Below are 23,664 nucleotides of genomic sequence, written 5' to 3'. Positions count from 1 at the left end.
TCTTCTAACTCTCCGGCATTATTCAAATAGATACAAACAGGAACCGGAAAGGGTAGGAATGATGAGCTTGTTAGAAGAGGATGATTGGCAAATGTTCACCCCTGATTTCATTTCTTCCTATCCTCCCCAATGCCCAGCCATTTTCATATGCCAAATGGATTGTGTCAAGGATGGTAGGAGGACTGATAACAAATGGACAAGGAACAGAAACTCTCAGAGCTAGATTTGTAAGGGGTCTCCTATGGTTACCATTATTACAGGTCCCCATTCATACGAACCTGGAATGAATGAAGTTCCCGCTTCTGTCCGTCTTTTGCTTGGTGAAGCACTCTTAAAGTATACAGAGTCATGTGGCCTTTAGACCTAGAGAAATGCAGACAAAGGGAGAGACGGAGAGGAGTTTGTTCTTGTTAGAGCAGTCTTATTATCAGCAATTTATTCTCTCATTAATCCAATTTCCTTAGGTGCTATAACATTCTTTTCCATATACCAGAATCAAGGTAAAGGCTTTGGGTTAATATCAGGAATAGTGAGACAAAAATGGCTGTAAAAGAGAATAAGAAGCTCCTCCTGACTGTCCCTTCTGGAATGCTCACTGGTCTCCAGTAAGCCACATTAGAGACATACTAGATAGTTTCCTCCCTCTTACCAGTTATTCTGATCAGAGATAATTTCCTCTTTGCTTCCTTGTTTCCAAGAATGTCAGACTCTGAAGCAGACATGCAGGAGGATCTATAAGCACATAGATAAAAACAGGAGATAATGGAGACTGTGCCCTTAGTAGAACAAACACCCCGATTCTTGGTTCCAATGTTTGCATTACCAGAGTCCTGATCCATTTTAACACTATATTGCTATCTTATGATCCCATCTCAAGCCTTCTTTGTCACAGCCCAGTCCACCGGAGCGCAAATATTCCCACTGTTTCCTGCACTGAAACTGACAGGTTGTGTGGCAGCATTGTGCACATCGGCCGTGTATAGATGGACAAGGCAGAAGTGCCATCCACTCGAGTCCTTTCAAGCTCAACCCACCCTCTTTTGTCATCCCCAGCCACTACCCACCTTCATACCAACCTCCACAGTTCCAAAACAGTCTCCCCCTCTTTCCTTTGCTTCCAGGGGTAAAAAGCCCTACTTCAAACCTGAGAAGCCCTGGGAACAGACAAAGAAAAGGGAGAGGGTGAGTGCTGAGTGCTTGTGATAGCCTAGCACCAAACATCTGTGTTCCTCAGCCCTGCCTTTCGAGATTAAGAGACACAGTCATAACCTAGGGCTTCACCTACACTGAAATGAACAAGACAGGGCGGGGAGGAAAAGTGAAAAGGGAGTAAAAGAGAAATTTGATTTTTAAACCACCTGTAGGATTCTACGTCTTTCCTCAAAAGTCCACCATTTCCTTTATCAAGATGGTCAGGTAGACATGACTGTCTGGAAACTGGAGGATGGCGGAAGAGATGGAGGCCCCAGATCCCATGATTCCTCAATCAGAGCCTGCCGTCTGCGTCCCCTGAAAGCCATCTCTGAGAGTCTCAGCACAAGATACAAGGCATGGAGGAGGGCTTTTGATTCTGCAAAATCATTATCCCATCCCCCAAAGGCTATATCAAACAATAGTATCATTTTTTTACACAATAATTTGTATTTTTCAATATCATCTGACAGAAATCAAAATAATCTGTAATAAAGTTTTGTCTTTGTTGATGTTCACCAGAGAATTTAAGTGAAAAGTCTGAAGCCTGGTAAGGAAACAAAGCTTAGGTAAAGTTCCTAGGTTAGCCCCACCCCACATCCTAATTATATATAAATACAATATACACAAATATATATATATATATGTATATATATATATATATACACACACACACACACATAACAGTGCCTACGTGGCTACATAGAATACACAGAACTTCAACGGTTCGGTATTAGTACTCACACTAACCTCCATAGATCCTGTGCAGCTTTCTTGTCTGTCTCCGTTTTTCCCTCGCCTCACCACAAATAGAGCCACATCGAACTATTGTCCAAAAGGAGAGAGTAAAGGCATTGAATGCTTCTGCCAGCACCAAGGCCACACATCCCAACACTCTCCTTTATGGAATCCGGTTGTCAAAGGTCCCTCCCCTCCTTCTGAGACACCACCCCTACCGAGCCCGCCGTCCAGGCACTAAGGCCCACCATTTTCTCAGCAAATGCCACGGTGGCGCGCGTCCCTCCTCTGAAAGGAGCAGGAAGCCAGCGGACATGTGCGGACGCCCATTGATGGAGTTAATTAAAGAGGATGGACATTTCCCTCTGTATTTCCCTCTAGAGACTCTCCCTACCAGCGGCCCTGTCAAAGCACAGGGTTCCCCAGCAGAGATTCAGCTAGGAGAATCGGAGGGGAAGGCTCCTTGAACTTGATCCAGCATGGACATCCCCCTCCCCAATCCATCTCCATTGCGCTGCAGAATCAAGAGGCTGCGGCTAGCGGGGCCGCGGCGCAGCTGCCTGGGGCCCTTACCTGCTCTGCTCTCCCCGGGCCTGATGCCAGCCCGCCGCGCGCAGGGCAGCGGGGAGTTGGTGGCCAGACGAGAGTGACGACTGCACCCAAGGCTGCGTCGCTCTGCAGCTCCGGGTCACGTGAGGGCCCCGCGTCATCGCTCGCCCTCCTCCTCACAACCCCCCACTGGTCGGAAGGCAGTCAACAGGACCCCCTTCTGTACGCACAGGCAACCCCCTCCTCGCGTCCGTGCGCAAAGCCCCAGTGCGCCCCGCCCTGTCACTCATCTCTGCGCTCTCCAATCTGAGCGCCCACAAGTGTCATCACCATCTAGCGGTTGGAGTTTACCGGTCCCTGGTTACTAGGAAGGGTCTGTACCCCCACCCACTCCCAAGCCTCGGCTGTAGCCAGCATCTTTGAAGAATCCTTTCTTTTCCTCTTAGGCTACAATACTAACGCTCCCCACTGGCTCTCTATACAACCTGCCTTCCCTTAGCAACAATTCCACCATCAAAGCTAGAGAAAGAGGAAAACCAAGCAATCAAAGCCTTCACTTTCTTTGTCTGTATTCCCTTTTCTGTTAACATCATTTTCGCCCCCAGTAAGGGGAAAATGCAGTAAAGACATTCGCCATGAAAATGTCCAGGTTGTAAAAATTTTAAAGACTCGTTCGTTTACACAATTTTATGATACTTAAAAAAAAAACAAACACGTTTTCTAGAGACTATAAACTGCCTCTGACCGCTGAAAACAGATGTAATTGCTAACATTTTAAATTCATTTTTTCCCTAAACAAAGCCAGCTCGGTTTTTAATGCAATCGACAAGTTCATCTTTGGAAAGACATTCAGATTTGAAAACTTGATAGTTTTACAGAAATAATTGAAAGCCTTTGGAATTTTGGCTGTACTTACCTTTGCCTACCAGGTGCCTGAGTACTTCTTCACAGGAGACTCTGGATAGTTTAATGAAGACCAAACAGAAATGAAACCAGTACTTTACAAACAAATGACTTCAAAGGTTAATATCCAACGATGTGCTCTTTTGTTTGTTTGTTATTTCCTTTAGATTTTTACATCAATCTCACCACACCCACAAAAGGAGCAACTGCTACCACATAGGAAGCTAAACAGGTGGGATTTTCAACCTATCATGGCATGGGTGACGTCTCCCCAGATTCTGCCATTTCTGTTCTGTCGGTCACCTTGTTGGTGACAAGCATTGAGCATTTTTCAGCAGCAATGGGCATGTTGGAACAGCACAGCTATGAGTGATCTTTCCCCCTTAGAAATGGAAGAGCAAGGTCCAGGATTCCAAGCTGTCCCCAGAAGAAATGCCTTTTTACTCCCTGCCTTCCTTAATAACTTTAGTGCCACTACCCTCGTGAAACCCAAAATTCAGGGACAAAAATATGCAGAAGAGTTCCCAGGCACCCACCTGTTTCCACTGGGGAATCATACTCCAAATATAAATTGTCCAGGCAGCCTCCTTCTTAGAATGTTGAAACATGACACCCCAGCTTGAGGCCCTCCCTGGTGAGGGGCCCTGTGTGAAGGAGGGCCTTTCACGAGGTGAGCCAGGAAACCCATAATGCTTGAAAACACTGCTAATGAACTTTCAGAATTCAAAATGTACTTTCTTTACCAAAGAAAATAATTCATCAACATAAAAATTTAAAGCTGTGTTTATCCTTTAAAAGAAGTATAAGCTTTGGATGTCAGAGAACTGATTGTAATTTAAATATCTGTACGTATTATTAATAAAATAACAAATAGGAAAAAATGTGCCAAAGATATAAACAGATATATTCACAAAGGAGAAACAAAAGATCCAAATGTCCAATAAACATAAAAATGCTTGATTTTAAAAACATGCAAATCAAAACAACTGTGTTTCAGCTATAACATCAAAGTTTGTAAATTCAATAATATTATTGACTATTTTGTGGGAATATGGAGATGCCTATACTCTGTTGGAGATGGCTATTTTAATTCAATCTTCCTATGAAGGGCAACTGGGCAAAATCCATAAAGTAATAAATATAATAGCCTATAATTCTTTCCTGTGGTAATTCTATTCTATTTTTTATTTAGTTAAACATACCCTTAGAGAATGACATATATACTGCCACACCCAATTATGATATTTCTTGAAGTACTATTAAAGGGTTTTTAAAATGTTGTAACAGGCTAGAGAGATGGCTCTGCAGTTAAGAGCACTTACTGCTCTCCCAGAGCTCCTGAGTTTGGTTTCCAGCACCCACATCATGTAGCTCACAAGTCCAGGAGACACGCTACCCACCTCTGACCTATGAGGGCATGCTTATGCACCTGGCATGCCTCCACAAAGACACACAAGTTTAAAAAGTATTAGGGGCTGGAGAGATGGCTCAGTGGTTAAGAGCATTGGCTGCTCTTCAAGAGGACCTGGGTTCAATCCCCAGCACCTACATAGCAGGTTCTAACTGTCAGTAACTCTGGTTCTTGGGGATCTGACACCCTTACACAGACATATATGCAGGTAAAATACCAATCAATTATCATAAAAATAAATAAATGCTTTTTTTTAAGTATCAATAGGGGAGAGATTAAGAACTTTTGAAAGATATTTACATTGTGAATGACTTTTTTAAAAGAGTTAAGTCTTGTATCCTGAGAGGACAATTGGACTAATTCTATTATTTACTGTTTATTTTCTATAAGTACACATAAATAATTTTCCCTTATTTGTTTTCTTTTATTATTTCTCTTGAGACAGGATCTCACTCTTTAGGCCATGCTAACCACAAACTCATCAATCCTCCTGCCTCAGCCCTCCAAATGTTGGAATTACAGATTGTACTACTATTCCTAGCTCTATGTTCTACTCTTTTATATAAGCTCCTACTACTATGTATGTCAAGGTAGCCTCAAATTCATGCCTCCTCAGCCTCAACTTCCTGATCTGGATTTACAAGGCATGCTCAATCCACATTTATTAGCCACTGTCCTTCACCTCTCCTGTCTGAAAATGCTACTCATATCCTTCTATGTTCACCCACATCACCTCAGCATCATTCACAAAAGTAGTCCATTATCCTCCCTCCCCAACTAACTTACAAAGATGATGCATTACATGTGAAATCATCATTTGTGGTCAGATCTGTTTCACTGGAATCTGTGTTTCACTGATATATGTGTATCTCTTCCTACCGTATAAGTACTATAAATCCCTAGCTAGTTGGGATATCTGGAAAGAAAAATCCTCAAATGTTCTGCTTTTTTTTGTTTGTTTGTTTGTTTTTGAGACAGAGTCTTACCATGTGCCTCTGGCTGACCTCAAACTCACAGGATCTCCTTTGCCTCCCAAGCTCTAAGACTAAAGGTATGAGCTACAACACCCAGCATAGATAATTAGTACAGTCACCACCTTAAACATTCATCAAAGAAAGCTTCCTTGATAAATCAAAGAGGAAGTCTTCTCTTATACCTATTTGAAATACACAATGCTTTATTGTTACCTATGGTTCCTCTACTGTGAAAGCATACCAGAGTCCTATATGTAACATTGTACCACTTAACCAACCTCTGTCTTTCTTGACCAACCCTATCATCTATTTGCTCTTCAGCCTCTGGTAAACATTATTTTACTCTCAACTTCTATGAATTCAGCTTTAGAGTTTCTCAACTACATGAAAACATGTAGTGTTTTTCTTTAGATGCCTAGTGTATTTTAATTACAACACTGTTTTCTAAGGTTCATCCATATTATCACAACTGACAAGATCCTTTCAATCACTGAATAATATTGTATGGCATGTGCTTATCACATTTTTATCTATATATCCATTGCTGGGTGTTTAGCTTGATTTCATATCTTCAATATTAGGAGTAGTTCTGCAACAAACATAGAGGTAGGCTCTATTATATACTATTTTCATTGAGGGGGGATGCAGACTATACATACACCAAATAGTTGGAATTTTGTATCATAAGGTAATTCTATTTTTTGCCAGCTTCTCTTTTATACCCTAAATTTTATTTATTTACTTGTTTGTTTGTTTTATGCATATGGTTGAGTTTTGTCTGCATGACTGTGCTCCTTGTGCATGCCTGGTCCTGGTGGAAACCAGAAGAGGGAACTGGAGCCCCTGAGACTGGAGTTAAATGTGGTTGTGAATCATCATGCGGGTGATGGGAATTGAGCAGCCAATACTCCTACATACTGAAAGCCACCTCTCCAGCCTCCTTCCCTTACTTAAAAAGAATCTTTTTTAGAAATTCAGTATACGCCGGGTGGTGGTGGTGCAAGCCTGTAATGCCGGCACTCTGGGAGGCAGAGGCAGGCAGATTTCTGAGTTCGAGGCCAGCTTGGTCTACAGAGTGAGTTCCAGGACAGCCAGGGCTATACAGAGAAACCCTGTCTCAAAAAAACCAAATTCAAAAAACCAAAGAGAGAAAGAAAGAAAGAAAGAAAGAAAGAAAGAAAGAAAGAAAGAAAGAAAGAAAGAAAGAAAGAAAGAAAGAAAGAAAGAAAGAAAGAAAGAAAGAAAGAAAGAAAAGAAATTCAGTATACCGTGCATAAAATTATTTCCAACATATGGACAAAACAAGGGAAGTAGCAACTTGTAAAATGGTTTGTTTTGTTGCATGTGTATTAGTGTTCTGCTTATGTGTATGTCTATGTAAAAGTGTCAGATCACATGGATCTGGATTGAGACAGTTGTGAGCTGCCATGTGGGCACTAGGAATTGAACTTGGGTCCTCTGGAAGATCTGCCACTGTTCTGTACTGCTGAGCCATCTCTCCTGCCCTACAAATAGTATCTTGATTGAAATGTCATTACTCCAGATAGTCAGGTATTTTTAATGCAGTCTCAACCCATATCCTGTTTCTTACCTTTCAAAATAGGGGAAGATGGGCCCATGAGATGGCTTAGGTAAAGGCATTCAATGCAAAGTCTGCTGACTTGAATTCTGCTGTTGGAACCCACATAGTAATAGAGAAAAACAACTCCTGCAAGCTGTCATTTGATTTCTACAAATGTGTCAAGGCATCCTCACACCAACATACATACATACATACATACATACATTCATATATACATACATACATACATACATATATATATACATACATTCATACATACATACATACATTCATACATACATACATATATACATTCATACATACATACATAAACACATACATACATACATACATACATATATACATACATACATACATATATACATACGTACACACACACACATACATATACATAAAAAATAAATGTAGGGAGCTAAGCAGCCATGGCACATGTCTTTCATCCCAGCAGTTGGGAGGCAGAGGCAGGCAGATCTCTGTGAGTTCAAGGCCAGCCTGGTCTACAGAGTGAGTTCCAGGACAGCCAGGGCTACACAGAGAAACCCTATCTCAAATAAATAAATAAATAAATAAATAAATAAATAAATAAATAAATAAATATGTTGTAGTAGAACAACTGGGGTTTCTACCCTACCTTAGATCATATAGTTTCTAGATAAAAGACACAAAACCTTTATATTTATGATAAGCCTTTAAAACGCTAGAGATGGACAGATATCTACCCTCTAAGTTATTAGTATATACTTACCTATTAATTACCCTGAGTTATAACTTGCTATGTTCTGCCTGGGCCACTCTTACTCCAATTGACCATGTTTTCATGATTCATTTACCCTATGGCATCTTCTCCTTACTCCACCTTCTCTCTCTCTTTTGCTGGTCCTGCCTCAGACCCCAAGCCCAGGAACTGAAACCTCACCTACATATGTCTTCTACCCAGCTACAGGTGTCTTTATTGACCAGTAAGGGATAACTTGGGGGGCAAGATCACATAGCATCACTTGGTCTACATGGGGACCTCCTCATCCCTCAGACCACACCTCAGACCACACCTCAACATAAATACATATATATATATATATATGTATTTATATATACATACATATAGGACTGGAGAGATGGCTTAGTCATTAAGAGCACATATTGCTCTTGAAGAGGACCCAGACTGAGTTCTAGAGAATCATATGTCTTCTTCCCACCTCCTCAGGTATCAGACATGCAAATAGTACACATACATATTTACAGACAAAACACTCATACACACACATAAAATAAATAAATCTTAAAAAATTTTAGCAGAAAGATAAAAATATTCCTATAATAGCCCACCTTGTATAAGTGATTGATATATTTTTAGATCTTTGAGGGCCCTTCATGCATAGTGTTTTCCAAAATAATATACAAGTTTACACTAACCCTCTAAAACTCTAAGCAGAGCCCCTAATTAAATGGTTTCTTTTGTAAGAGTTGCTAGTCCATTATCATCAAGGTGGAGAATTGCCTGGCAGCAAGCAGGAAGGCATGGAGCTGAAGCAGCAGCTGAGAGATTTATATCCTGATCTGCAGACAGCAAGCAGACGAAAAGCAACATGTCATTTTACATGGGCTGCCACTAGAAGGTGTGGTGAGTCTTCCCACATCAAATAATCTAATCAATACAATCCCTAATAGAACTGTTCAAATTAGATTTGAGTTGATTGCACATGTAATCAAAGTTGGAAAACAATTATTAGCCATCATACTATTCTTTTTCTTAATTAAATATTTGCTTTATTTACATTTCTTTTTTAATATTTTTATTTTCTATATTCTTTGTTTACATTCCAAAAGCTTTCCCCTTTCCCAGGTCCCCCCTCCCCATATGTCCCATAAGTCCTCTTCCCTCTATCAATTCTCCTATCTTTCCCCCTCCCCTTTCTCTGTCCTGGTACTCCCCTACAATGCTGGATCAAGCCTTTCCAGGATTAGGGCCCTCTTTTTCCTTCTTCATGGGAATCTGCTGGTGGGATTGTAAGATGGTAGAACCACTATGGAAATCAGTCTGGCAGTTCCTAAGAAAACTGGAAATGACACTTCCGGAGGAACCTGCAATACCTCTCCTGGGCATATACCCAAAGGATTCCCTGGCATGCAATAAGGACACATGCTCCACTATGTTCATAGCAGCCTTATTTATAATAGCCAGAAGCTGGAAAGAACCCAGATATCCCTCAATGGAGGAATGGATACAGAAAATGTGGTATATATACACAATGGAATACTATTCAGCAATCAAAAACAATGAATTCATGAATTTTTTAGGCAAATGGTTGGAACTGGAAAATATCCTAAGCAAGGTATTTCCTTCACAAAAGAATACACATGGAATGCAATCATTGATAAGTGGATATTAATTAGCCCTGAAACTTTGAATACTGAAGATACAATTAGCCATCATACTATTCTGAGATCAGGTTATATTTAATTGAGGTTTGGGCTTTAATCTGCATCTTTTTTTTATATTTTTATTTTCTATATTCTTTGTTTACATTCCAAATGATTTCCCCTTCCCGGATCCCCCCTCCCCATATGTCCCATAAACCTTCTCACCATCCCTTCTCCAATCACCTCCCTCCTTTTTCTCTGTCCGTATATTCCCCTCCAATGCTAGATCAATCCTTTCCAGGATCAGGACCTTCTCCATACTTCTTCATGGGAGTCATTTGTTATGTGATTTGTGCCTTGGGTATTCAGGGCTTCTGGGCTAATTAATATCCACTTATCAGAGATTGCATTCCATGTGTATTCTTTTGTGATTGGGTTACCTCACTTAGGATGATATTTTCCAGATCAAACCATTTGCCTAAAAAGTTTGTGAATTCATTGTTTCTAATTGCTGAGTAGTATTCCATTGTGTAAATATACCACATTTTCTGTATCCATTCCTCCTTTGAGGGGCATCTGGGTTCTTTCCAGCTTCTGGCTATTATAAATAAGGCTGCTATGAACATAATGGAGCATATGTCTTTATTGCATGCCGGGTAATCCTTTGGGTATATGCCCAGGAGAGGTATAGCAGGGTCCTCTGGAAGTGTCATGTCCAGTTTTCTGAGGAACCTCCAGACTGATTTCCAAAGTGGTTGTACCATCTTACAGCCCCACCAGCAGTGGAGGAGTGTTCCTCTTTCTCCACATCCTTGCCAACACCTGCTGTCTCCTGAGTTTTTGACCTTAGCCATTCTGACTGGTGTAAGGCGACACCTCAGGGTTGGTTTGATCTGCATTTCCCTAATGACTAATGATGTTGAGCACTTCTTAAGGTGCCCCTCGGCCATCCGAATTTCTTCAGGTGAAAATTCTTTGTTTAGATCTGTACCCCATTTTTAATAGGGTTATTTGGTTCCCTGGGGTCTAACTTCTTGAGTTCTTTGTATATATTGGATATTAGCCCTGTATCAGATGTAGGGTTGGTGAATATCCTTTCCCAATTTGGTGGTTGCCATTTTGTCCTTTTAACAGTGTCCTTTGCCTTACAGAAACTATCTGCATCTTAATCGGGGTTCTTCAGAGGTACAGGATTATAGATAAATAGATAGATAGATAGATAGATAGATAGATAGATAGATAGATAGATAGATAGAAATTTATTAAAAAGCTTACAGACTGTGGTACAGCTAGTACAACAATGGATGTTTTCCAACAGAATCCAGTAGTTGCTCAGCCCATGAGGCTGGGAGTATCAGCTGATCTTCAGTATACACCGAAATCCCAAAGAATTAAGCACTAAAAACAGTGAAAGAATGGACTTGCTAGCAAGGAGAGAGAAAGCAGACAAAGAGAACAAGCTTCCTTCTTCAGCGTCCTTTATATGGGCTGCTATCAGAAGCTGGGGCTCAGGTTGCAGGTATATCTTCCCACCCCCAAAAATATAAGTTAAAAGTGGGACTCGCCGACTACAGATAATTTAATTAGGAAAAAAAATTCCTCACCAGTGTACCAGCAACTTGGGTTTTACTTAATTCCACATGTAGTTCAGTTGATAACCAAGAATAGCCATCACAGACTCCTAATTGCTAAAATAATCCTGCGCAGAAAGAACAAAGCTAGTAACATCACACTACGTTCAAAACAATTTTCTGCATACATATAGTAAGCAAAATAGCATAGAATTTGCATTAAAATAGAAAGGTAGACTAATGGATCAGACTGACGAGTTGAAAAACAAGCCTATGTATTTACAGTAATGAATTTCTTAACAAAAAATATCAAGGTCACAGGACAAGGAAAAAATTGTTTAATAAAAGAAAAGCATGAACCATACAAAAAAAGAATGAAAAAAATCTGAGATTGATTAGCTCTTTAAATGTAAAGGCTGAAATTATGAAATTGTTAGAAGAGAATAGGCCAAGGAGGATATTATATGACATTATTCTGGTCAAGGACTGTTTTAAACAAGATCTTAAAAATCACCAAAAAGAAAAGCAAAAATAAATCAAATGGGATTGTGCTGCCTAAAAAGCTACTATATAACAAAGAACTATCAACACAGTGAAAAGACAATGCATTGAGGATGTCAGAAAATATTTTCAAATTATACATCTAACAAAGGGTTAATATTCAGAATTTATAAGGAATTCAAAGTACTAATAGCCCAAGTGATTTCAGTGAATTTGTTGATTAGCTTGGGGAATACTTGAAATCTTAGTAACAAGCTATTTTGATCCATGGTCATGCAGTATTTCTAAAATTTATTCATGAAACTGGAAACGTGTCTCAGCAATAGAGTGTTTGCCTAAAATTTATTCACAGCCTCTTTTGTTTCCCTCAGGGAAATTATATGGTATTCTTCATATAGATTTGACACATTTCTTATTTAGCAATAATCCCAGATATTTTAAGTTTATAAGATTGTGAAATATGACAATTTTTGTATCCTGTCTTCTTCTTTTGTTCTTTAGGAAAATAATTTTACTTTTTAAAAAAGATGATTCTGGCTTATTCTGAAAAGGAAATACAATGTAATGTAATACCAGGAAAAAGATACAATATCTCTTGGAATCTAACAATATGAAATAACTAAATTCTCAAGCACAAATCAAACTTCCTAGGAACACAATATGTGCTCGCATTATATTTTATTTTAGTTTGGATTTTTAAGACAGGGTCTCACTATTAGTCCTAGCTAGCCTGAAATTCAATATTGTATTAACAGGCTGGCTTCAAAATCACTAAGACCCACCCACCTGCCTCTACTTCTTGAATTCTGGGATTGAAGGATTTAAGGCAAAACATTTCAATCTTCCTTTTTTAATGTTGATATATAATCAGCTCTCCATGTGCATTCATTTCATATCTGTGTATTCAATCACCTTCAGATAGAAAACATCTATTAAAAAATTATATCTAGGGGCTGAAGAGATGGTTCAGTAGTTAAGAACATGTAGTCCTTTTCTAGAAGAACTGAGTTTAGTTCCCCAAATCTACATTGGACTGCTCACAACCTTTGTAACTCCAACTTATATAGGGAGGTCTGGCACCTTTAGCCTTTGATAACTCTCTCTCTCTCTCTCTCTCTCGCTCTCTCTCTCTCTCTCACACACACACACACACACACACACATAATTAAAAAATAATAAAAATAAATGTTTTAAATGTATCCACACAAAACAGTACAGATTTTTCTTGCCATTATCATCTAACAACTATATCTGTGAAGTTTACTTTATATTTTATATTATAAATAATGAGATACAATTTAAAGTAGATGATATTAAGAATAGAAACATTATAAAATAAGTAATTGTAATAATGGAATGCAACTGATTGCATAAAATAAGAATCAATGCATGAAGTCTGATGAGGTGGTTTAGTGAGGAAAGGCAGTTGCCATGACAACCTGGTGACCTGAGTTCCATTTTCAGACCCTTCATAAAAGTGGAAGGAGATAACTGACTGCACAAAATTGTCCTGTGATTGCAACATGCTTGTAATGACATCCTCTGCCCATCCTCCTAACACACACAAAAAACTCTTCAACCTGAACATTCTGTGCCATATACTTTGTGTAAACTGTAGCTCACTATATTCAAAGTTATCCTCTGACTTCTTATATACACACTGTGCCATAAACACAAACAAAATAATTTTAAAAGAAATTCTATGCATGAATTCGTGGTGACAAAAATGCAACAAATAAATCTAAATGAATGATGTGTGCAGGTTATATGAAAATAACATATCTTATATGAGGCATATGGCCCCACAGATGTGAACATCTGTAGGAGGGTCCTGGCTATGGACTGATTGTATATGCATGTGCCTGTGTTTATGGATGTGTATATAGTAGATATACACATCCATAGTAGATGTGTATCTATAGTAGATTGTTTCTTTTAATTTCTTTCATGTTTTTCATGTCCAATCAATGCGATTATTTTCAGCCTTTACCTGCTCATAACTCAATTTCTAGTCACATACTTACATTGTATGTTGCTTATGATTTATTATTTCTGAAGCTTTTTTTTCTGTGTTTAAGCAGTGCTGGGTCATTTGTTGCTTCTGTAAAGGTGTTTTTCAGTCTGGTTCTTACTAGTCACTTAATTCTGTGGTTTCCACATCTTGTCTCTTAGCTCTTGTTTTTAAGTCCACATTCATTTCAAATTGCTCAATAGCTCAGCACATGCTGGACAGTCCATCTGCTCTTTGGGGTATTTTCTTCTTCCTTGGATTCTTTGTCTTTTACTCTTTTACCTGTTAAATTAAATCCAGAGCTTCTGAGAAGCAGAGCAAAGTTCAGACCCTCCACTCTGGATCCTTTCTGTTTCTGAGTTGAGCCTTTTTAAGAATGCCAGCAGGATGTTCTTTGTTTCTTAGCTGCTGACCTCCACTCCACTCCTGGGGTGTTTTGTTCTGTCCTAGGGCTTTATTGATGTTGTTGAGTTTCCCCCTCCCCCACCCCAGCCCAGCCTTTTTGTTTTAAATAAAAGGAGAGGTTCTCAGAGGTGGCCTCTTTCCTCTATTCTAATACAAAAGCTTCTTTTAGTGTATTTTCTAATTGTGTATCACTGGTATATGCTAAGCTTTCTAAATTGTGATGTAGTAGCAAGCCACACAAATATTTTTCATTAGTTCTAAAAGTTTTTCAAGCATGTTGGTACATTCGTTTAATCCCAGCTTTTAAGGGCAGAGGCAGAAGGATTAGGTGTTCAAGGTTTTTTTCCTACTAACTAGTGAGTTTGCAACGAGCCTGGGATACAGTAGGCACTGTCTAAAATACAAAAATTGAAAGTTTGTCTCCTGACTCTAAATTTTTAAGAGACATTAATCATATTGTTTATCAATGACACTGTAGTACTTTGCCTTTTTGATATTTTATTTTTATTTTATTCATATTCTTGGAGTCACAGATAGCTTTTTACATATTTCATACTGTTCTTTTATTACTTTAGCTCACTGCATGAACCAAAACCTCTAGAAAAATGTCAAATAGTAAAGGTGATTATAGACATCCTTATAATCAATCTAAATCCTGATTATGACTCCCTCAAGAATGACACCCTGGACTCAAATAGCAAGTAAATGCAGAGTGTTTTACTCTGCAGAAGTCCAGCATTATGGGGTTTCCCCATTACCACAATAGACAGACAAACAAGTATACTCACAGGCCTGATTTAAAACACATTAGGGAATTCTGGGGTAAGTGACCTCTATGTTAATCTGTTGGGTCCATCTAGATGGACATTCCATTACTGGGGTGTGGGGCTGGAAACTTGCTGGGGAGATCTGGAAACTGTTGTTGAGGAAGTAGCTGAGGAAGTCTGGAAACTGCTGCTGGGATCCATTGTCCTTGCCTCAGGCCAGGTGGTCAAAGCAGCTTCTGAGGCCTGGACTTGCCTGGAACTGCATAGTTCTTAGAAACAGCGATTTAGGCCTTGTCTCCTCAACTGCCAATTTAAAACCTTTCATGGAGTCAACCTAACCATTTCATTCTTTCCTTTTAGTAATGGGCCATCTCAAATCCTTGAAATGTTTCTGAGGTGTCTACGCTAGCAGCTCCAGCCAGCCCTATGTCAAGGAGAGAACTTAGTAGCACTGGGGAAATGGCTACCCTTTTTTACTTGATTGTTTGGAGGTGCTAACTGTTTGAAGACATCCTCTTCAGAGTAATAAGTCACCCTGGGTGCAAGCTGTACAGAACATAAAATCCTCAGAAGTACTTACAACCAGGCCATAAATGTATGGAGTAAGCCCCTAGGTGCAAGCCCACCAAGCATAGGCGGGAAAGGGCTGAGGGTTCCTTATTTCTAATGCAGTGCCTGTTAGGTAACCAACAGTTCAGTGTTAAGTCTAGGGAGAGAGGAGAGGCTATCCAATCAGACTTCTTGCCAGCCACTGTGAACTTGATGACAAGGTTGTTGCATCGGCCCCTGGGGGTACCAGGTAGTGGCTGGTGCAGCAAACCATAAGCAGCAAGCAAACAGTATCAGGGGCACAGGAGTAGCAGTTTCAGCAGGTCAACAAATGTAGTGTGACCTTCCATCCTTCCTGTGGCAGTTTGCCTGGAAGTCTCCTCCGCTGGGATCACAACTACTGGTTCATCTCTACTGGCAGGCTTAATGTGGGAGTGACGTATCCAAGTCCTGATCATGTCTACCTTAACAGCCATAGGCATGGTCACGATCACAGTGTGAGGCCCTTTTCATTGAGGTTTCAGAGTTATGTGGTTATGTCTCTTAATCCAGACTTCATCACCTGGATCAAAGCAATGGGGGTTATGGTTAAAAGCAGATTCATAAACCTGGCAGATGGCAGGCCAAAGCTGCTTCTGAACCCTGTTTAGGGCTTCCAAGGATTTTAAAAACTTATGTTGGTCATATTCAGCTAAGATATCAGACTGGAGGTTAGGCAGCATGGGAGGGGGCCTCCCATATAGGATCTCAAAAAAGGTGGGGGGACCTAAAGTATAGGGGGTCCTCCTAGCCCTATATAAGGCATAAGGAAGGAGAGACACCCAGTCACTGCCAGTTTAATGGATTAATTTAGCCAAGGCCCGTTGGGATTGGTTCTAATGTTTTAAATTAATTCAGTCCCCCAAATCTGGAATCTGCATGTCCACATGCTAAAGGTCCTTGTCCCCAATTGGTTTTTGATCAATCAATAATGAACCAATGGCCTATGGCTGGGCAGGTAGACTGAGGCAGGACCTTTAGATTCGAGAGGGCTAGGAACTGGGAGAGAGAAAGGAGGGAGATTGCCACATGTCAGAGGGAAACAGATCAGATTTAGATCTGCAGAAGAAAATCCATCCAAAATGTAGGGAAAGCTGCCCTATGGGAGGGGCTGCCCAGAAGGTAATAGGGTGGCAGATGTAAAACAAATTTAAAAGGTATTGAGCCAGGAGTACTGGAGGGAAATGTATTGAAAGCATATTTAAAATTAACTGGTGTGTGTGTGTGTGTGTGTGTGTGTGTGTGTGCGTGTGTGTTCTTTCATTCGAGAGTCCAGATAGCTCTTGGGCATGTGTGCAAGTGTGACCTATTGGGAACAAAGAGCGGGTTAGTGAAACTACCACTCAGGGCCTGAGTCATCCTCTCTACTTGCCCTGAACTCTGGGATATGTATGCCCAATGTAATTTCCATTTGGTCCCCAGAACCTGTGCTGGAGATTGATTTATCTCAGAAATAAATGCTGGTCCATTGTTAGACCCAAGCAGGGGATGCAAACCATATCTGGGTATAATGTCTTCCAGAAGCTTCTTTGCCACTATATTAGCATTCTCCTTTGTAGGGTAGGCTTCTACCCATCCTGAAAAGGTATCTATAAACACTAGCTGATACTTGCATCCATATGTTCCTGGTTTTATTTCTGTGTAGTCTATTTCACAACTAGCCCCTGGAACCTGATTGTGGTTCCTAGATTGGGGTCTGAGGGGGTTATAGCCTGGCATGTGGTACAGTCTGAGATTATCTGATCAACCAAGTCAAATATTTTGTCCCTTGTCCCTCACAGCAATTCTTTCAGTTTTTTGATGACCAGGTGTGAGGCTTGATGAATCTGACGGATGAGTGGCTTAGCAAACTCCTTAGGTAGGGTGGTGCAGCTGTCAAAGGTCAGCAACAATCCATCTCTTCTGTAAACTCCTTGGCATTTCACACGATGTTGTTTGTCTTCCACAGTGTATTCAGGAATGGTTGGAAGCACAGTGGACAGCAAAGCTACCAGGATGCCAGTAGTGGAAGCTTGGGCGACTTCCCTTTTGGCTTTATCAGCTGGTCTGTTCCCTCCGGCTATTTCTGATGTCACTTTTTTTTTCTTTGAGACAGGGTTTCTCTGTGTAGCCCTGGCTGTCCTGGAACTCACTCTGTAGACCAGGCTGGCCTCGAACTCAGAAATCTGCCTGCCTCTGTCTCCCAGAGTGCTGGGATTAAAGGCGTGTGCCACCACCACCCGGCTTTCTGATGTCCCTTTCTTATGCCTGGGGTAATGAATTATGGCCACTTTGAGAGGAATCTATAATGCCTCCAATAAAGCAAGTATTGCTTCCTTATTTTTGATGGTTTTTCCTTCCACAATCAATAATCCCATCTGCTACCAGTGTAAATGTTAGCTATGGCTCCTTTTGCCAGCTTTAAAGCCTGGATTAGAGCCTTTAGTTCAGCTTTCTGGGCTAAAATTCCCAGCAGCAAAACAGCTGCCCAAATAACAGAGTCCAAGTCCAATTACAGCAGCCTCTGCATACCTGATTCCACTCTGAGTGAAGCTGCTCCCATCTGTAAAGTAGATACATTCTGTGTCTGGCCAGGATATGTCAGTCAAGTCTGGCCTGATATTCTGGATGTGCCCCACAACTACAGAGCGATCATACTACATGTCTAAGGATGGGTCAGGTAGCAGGGTGACTGGGTTTAGGGCAGATGATGGATTATTTCTTATGCCAGGAGGATTCAAAAGTAAACCCTGAAAGTGCAGCAGCAATCTGACATTGGATGGTCACTAGCTGGTTGGATCCTTGGGGGTCCCCTCAATAGAATGGGAGTGATGGATAACAAATTCCTGCCCTGTGGTTATTTTGTCAGCATCCTTGACTAGCAGGGCTATGATCCTAAGGCAAGCTAGCCATCCTTGGGCCATCAGGCCCAGCTTCTTAGATAAATAAACAAGTCTTTTCCATGGTCCCAAGATTTGGGTGAGTACCCCCTTTCCTATCCCCTTTCTCTGATCCACATACAGGTGGAAATATTTGTAAATGTCCAGGAGGCCCAAGGCAAGCACCTCCAATAAGGCTCTTCCTAGAGTCTTAAAAGCCATGTCCATCTCAGGGATCCATTCTCTTCATGGAACCCAGCAGATCCCAGAAATTGCCTTTGAGTTGATGGGACTGGGATGCTAAGGATGATTGCTTCTGGGCAACCTACAGCATGCATTTGCCACCCGTCCCCCACCCCAACCCCTGGTTGAATATGTACCCCAGATAGGTGATCTCAAGTTGACAAAGCTGGGCCTTCTTAGCAGACACTCAATAGCTAAATAAGAGGCCCACAATAGATACTGCAGCACAGTTTTTTGGGGGTGGGCCTGCTGGTACTCACCCAAGTCCTTATGCAGTGCCTCCACAAAGGTGGTGGGTGAGATTTTGAATCCTTGAGGCAGGGGTGTTCAAGTCAGTTTTCCCTTGAAGCCTCTCTCCAAGTCTTTCCATTCAAAGGCAAATAGAAGCTGGCTTTTGGTACCAGGGGCAGGCAGCAAAGTCACTCAGTAGCTGAAGCTACCAAAGGATGTCAGGGGCAGTTCGGTTAGCAAAAATCCATGTTCACAGCTGACTGGTACTCTCTGGCTTCTGGGTCAAAAGCAGTGTAGGTCCTGTAGGCTTCAAAAAGTCTTTCTAGATGTTCTCTGGGACTCTCATTCTGTCCCTGCATCACCTGGCTCACCTTAGATAAATCAGTGGGCTGACTGGTGGCCTCTTGGGGGCCCCCCATCAGAATATGGTGGTAGACTCAGAGCTTCTCCTTACCTTCAGTAGTGTTAAAATCCGAGTCTGGTCGAGTCAAGGGAAAGGCTGCATGGATATCAGCCTGAATTTGAGTGGGCAGGCCATTTGCTCCTGGAACCAATTTCCAGGAGGCTAGCATAATCCCCCCTAATTGCTGACAGTCATCCCAGGTGGGCTGGTGAGTCAGCCATGATTGAATCTAGAAGATATGTGAGAGCTGATGGTCTTTCCAAAAATGAGTTCTGCAACTTTCAATTGTAAAGATCATTACTTGCAAATGACACATGTATCATGAACTGTCTCCCCTGAGCATCTGGGGGCCCTGTAGCCCGGAGGGTTAAGGCCATAGTAGAGTCACTCCTCTGCAGTACAGCCCAAATATGATGTGGGCTCCAAGTGAAGTAGGGGGAGTCAGAGGAGTCGAGGATTGCTCCCTACACCTATAAAGGTTGGCAGGAGCAGGAACATAAGGAGGGGGACAGAGATCCTCCTCAGGAGTAGAAAGGGGAGCAAGGCAGGTGGCCGAGGCTGACCCTCCTTTAGAGGAAGAAGGGTAGGAAGCGGTGAGACCCATAGCATTTGGTCTGGGTGGCCCAAGGCCTCATAAACTAAACCTTCACCCTGTCAATGATGGGGAGATGGAAAGTTCTCTCCTCAGGCCATCCTGCTTTATAGGTGGGCCATTCATTCCTGCAAAAGATGGTTTGCAGGGATGAACAACCAGACCCGAGACTGCTGTGATTGTGGGAAAATCTTTAAAATGGTTCAGGACCAAGCTCAGTTGGGTGCTTTCTGCCTGTCCCGTCCTAGGTATCAAAGAAAAATTTGTACAAGAGAAGAAAAGGCACAAACATAGACACAGAAGGACTATGGGAAAACAAAAGCAAACAGTCTTCCTCCTGCTCATAGGAAGCCCATAGACCCCACTGTCATTCAGAATCCAAATAAGAACTAGCAAGTTCTCCAGGTTCTGATGGGGGATCAGGAGTGTCCTCCATTGTCCCATGCCAGGTGACAAAATATGAGTCTGCTTTGTCCCTTTCAGCGTCCAGATTAAACCCAAAACAGATTTAAACCTGAAACAGAAACACAGATATGTACAAGACAAAAAAAAACAACTGGTGCCTGGACTTACCAATTGGAAAAACATCCCACTATTTGGGTCAGGGGTAGGTACTTCAGTGATTCCCGGGACAAGGTCTTAAATGTATGGGTCCATGATTCATGATACCCCGGACTCAAATAATATGTAAATGCAAAGCGTGTTTTGTTCTGCAGAAATCCAGCATGCTGGGGTACCCCATTACCAGAATAGAGAGACAAACAAGTGTACTGACAGACCTGATTTAAACACATTAGGGAATTCTAGGGTAGGGTGACCTCTATGTTAATCTGTTGGGTCCATCCCTATGGACATTCCATTACTGGGGTTTGAGGGCTGGAAACTTGCTGGAGGTGGGGTCTGGGAACTGCTCCTGACCCATTGTCCTTGCCTCAGAAGTTGCCCTGCCTCAGGCCAGGTGGCAGGGCAGCTTCTGAGGCCTGGAGTGGCTGGAACTGCCCAGTTCTTGGAAACAGATTTAGGCCTAGTCTCCTTAACTGCCAATTTGTAGCCTGTCATGGAGTCTGCCTAGCCTTCTCAGGGAGTGCTTCAAATAGTTCATCCTCAATTGTGTTTCTGTATATCTCCTATGCAAATCATTTGCCAACTTAAATTTTTTTCTCTGTTCCAGGAATGTTAGGAGATCTCACTCAATACTGGCAAGATAACTTAGATGGTAAATGTGTTTTCTGCCAATCCTGATGACCTGGGTTTAAGACCTGGGATCACATGGTGGAGGGAAATGGCTTGACCCAATTGCCTTTTGACTTCCAAATGTATACATACATACATGCACACACATATACTAAAATAAATAAATGTAATATTTTTTAAAAGAATGGACCCCAAAACAAAAGAATGGATGCTTAATTCCAACAAATAATTTCGTGGAACATACTGTGTGCTCATATTTTTAAATGTATATTATAGCTGGATGGTGGTGGCACACGCCTGTAATCCCAGCACTCTGGGAGGCAGAGGCAGGTGGATTTCTGAGTTCGAGGCCATCCTGGTCTACAGAGTGAGTTCCAGGACAGCCAGGGCTACACAGAGAAACCCTGTCTCAGAAAAGAAAAAAGAAAAAAAAAATCCAAAAAAAAATGTATATTATACTTTTACCACACTTGAATTACCTATATAAATCTCATATGATAATTTTTAGTACCCCATTATACTTTAATTTTCTAATATTTGATTTCATAGTTTGGCAGATATTCACTGATGAAATCAGTTTATACTTTTCTTTCGGTCATACTAAACGTTTCCATTGTGGGTATCATCTGCAATAAATTAACTGGGATTTTATTCTCTGGTCTAGAAATGGTTTATATAATGAGAACATTTTTGACTCCTTGCAAGTTGGAAAAGCTTTCCTCAAGAGAAATCAGGTGTCATCCACAGCTCCCAGGCTGAGCTCAAGTGCCCCACCAGTCTTGGAGTCCAGGGAGACTGCCATTGAGATGCACTAGCAACACTTCTTCCGTTCCACCTGCAGATTCCTGCTGGTGGGAGCTGCCCACCGATGATGACACATCTGAGGACACAGGCTGGAACGCAGGAGCAGCAGCAGCGGCATCTGGTAAACTTCCATGGGGCTGGGGAGGCAGGGCCGAGAGACTCTGAGAGCTCATTTCCTTTCACACCTCCAATCTCCATTTTTGGAAGAACGTTCTTTATTGCTTATTTATCTGTTCAGTTTTATTTAATTCTACCCCCCTGCAACACCTCCCCCCCCCCCCCGCTTGTTCCGGCCACCCTCGCTCAGACCTAATTCTTTTTTAAGATTTATTTTCTTCTCTAAACAATACAGCATAACTATCTATATAGCATTTACAGTGCTATTAGGAATTATAAGTAATTTAAAGTTTAGACAGTGTACTGGCTGGTTTTGTGTGTCAACTTGACACAGGGTGGTGTTATAACAGAGAAAGGAGCTTCAGTTGGGGAAGTGCCTCCATGAGATCCAGCTGTGGGGCATTTTCTCAATTAGTGATCAAGGGGGAAGGGCACCTTGTGGGTGGTGCCATCCCTGGGCTGATAGTCTTGGGTTCTATAAGAGCAGGCTGAGTAAGCCAGGGGAAGCAAGCCAATAAGGAACATCCCTCCATGGCCTCTGCATCAGCTCCTGTTTCCTGACCTGCTTGAGTTCCAGTCCTGACTTCCTTTGGTGATGAACTGCAACGTGGAAGTATAAGCTGAATAAACCCTTTCCTCCCCAACTTGCTTCTTGGTCATGATGTTTGTGCAGGAATAGAAACCCTAAGATAAACAGGATCATTTATTCCTTTGAGAATATGCCAAGGAGTGATATAGCTGGGTCATATGGTAGATTAACTTTTAGTATTTTGAGAATTCTCCACACTGATTTCCAGATCAGTTGGACCACTTTGCAATTCCACCACCTGCAAATGAGGCTTTTATTTTCTACAGAACCTGGCCAGCATTGTTTGTTTGTTGTTTGTTTGTTTTATTAATCAGCTATTCTGACTTGGGTAAGAAGAAATCTCAAAGTTGTTTTAATGTGCATTTCCCTGATTGCTAGGAACAATAAAAATCTTGAAGCATTTCCTAGTTGTTTTTATTTCATCTATCTTTTCTCTAGAGTATGTTTTGACATCTTGTCAAATATTAGGTGGCTATAGTCACATATACTCAGGTATGGATTTTCTATTTTGTTTCATGGTTTGCATGTCTGTTCTGGTGCCAGTACCACACCCAAAGCAATTTTGAAAATAATACTCAGTGCTTGGCACGATGTTTCATGTTTTTAATGTCAGCACTTCAGAGGCAGAGGGTGATGGGTTTCTGAGCTTGAGGCTATCCTGGTCTATACAGTAAGTCCTGGGACAGCCTGGGCTATTTAGAAAGACACTGTCTCAAAGAAAAATAGCACCAAAAACCATAGTTTGGCATGGGAGAGAATTTTTATCTGTTTTCTAAAACTGCTGAACAGAGAGAAAGTGTGACCGAACAATGCCAAAGCAGTATATTCTCGGGAGAAATTAGCTTCATTAAAGGAGATTCATCAAGCGGTTCTGTGTTTTCCCAGCTGGAGTCATATTTCAGGTGAGCCAAATCCCTGAGGTAGTAAGGTGGAAACTTCCTTCTCATTTAAAAGAGTGTTGACTAATAAGAATACTAGAATGATCAGATTCAACAGTTACCAGTTTGCGATACCCCTCAATGAAATGATTCGGACAAGGACATCTAATGTTTAAAGGCATCAGGTGCTCCTTAAGAGGGAG

General features: G+C 41.3%; 1 protein-coding gene across 5 annotated transcripts in view; it reads right to left on the bottom strand.

Annotated features, from left to right (window-relative positions):
• Armcx4 (armadillo repeat containing X-linked 4) overlaps positions 1-23,664 on the bottom strand; it is a 78,681-nt gene that overhangs the window by 7,568 nt on the left and 47,449 nt on the right. For 2 of the 5 annotated variants that reach the window (XR_007975426.1, XM_052170914.1), the window contains exons 1-5: positions 2,503-2,681; positions 1,942-2,016; positions 1,065-1,154; positions 650-732; positions 279-363 (exon numbers count right to left, since the gene is read on the bottom strand). The gene's annotated coding sequence lies outside the window, so the exon portion shown is untranslated. Of the gene's footprint in view, positions 1-278; positions 364-649; positions 733-1,064; positions 1,155-1,935; positions 2,017-2,502; positions 2,682-23,664 lie in introns of those variants that run through there. The other 3 variants (XM_052170915.1, XM_052170916.1, XM_052170917.1) reach the window with 3 other exon arrangements.

The sequence above is a fragment of the Apodemus sylvaticus genome, chromosome X (assembly GCF_947179515.1).
Source record: "Apodemus sylvaticus chromosome X, mApoSyl1.1, whole genome shotgun sequence".
In the NCBI taxonomy this organism is placed as follows: domain Eukaryota; kingdom Metazoa; phylum Chordata; class Mammalia; order Rodentia; family Muridae; genus Apodemus; species Apodemus sylvaticus.
This window is presented reverse-complemented; position numbering and strand designations above follow the sequence as displayed.